Source organism: Penaeus monodon, chromosome 21 (genome assembly GCF_015228065.2).
Source record: "Penaeus monodon isolate SGIC_2016 chromosome 21, NSTDA_Pmon_1, whole genome shotgun sequence".
Taxonomy (NCBI): Eukaryota; Metazoa; Arthropoda; class Malacostraca; order Decapoda; family Penaeidae; genus Penaeus; species Penaeus monodon.
The window spans coordinates 40,209,988-40,210,353 of NC_051406.1; the positions used below are offsets into that span (position 1 = coordinate 40,209,988).

The 366-nt window shown below is 27.3% G+C and overlaps 1 protein-coding gene across 1 annotated transcript in view; it reads right to left on the minus strand.

The window, feature by feature from the left end:
* The window catches only part of LOC119586745, a 4,834-nt gene that overhangs the window by 3,780 nt on the left and 688 nt on the right, over positions 1-366 (minus strand). The gene's annotated exons all lie outside the window — the stretch shown is intronic.

Consider the following 366-nt stretch of genomic DNA (forward strand, 5'->3'; position numbering starts at 1 on the left):
TCACTTGTGAATAATCAACAAGAAATTTGTCCCGGTAATTAAAAACTTTATTGAAACCTCAGATACACGCATGTATGATACATCTGTATGTGATCTGCACCTTACGTCACAGGACAAATTATGCATTTTCAAATCATTTTAATTGAACTGTCAGCAGCAACATTGAAATGCATATATGAATAATTAACAATTTCTGCTAATTTGGCTTTGCTAATTTTACTAATGAAGATACTTAATTCAAAATCGTCCTGCAATATTATGCTAGAAAAAGATAATAAAATCATCTAGAATAAAAATAACTTTTTTTTTTTAATAAAATAATTTAAATTAATAAAACAATCAAACCGCAAAGATAGTTACTCGCCT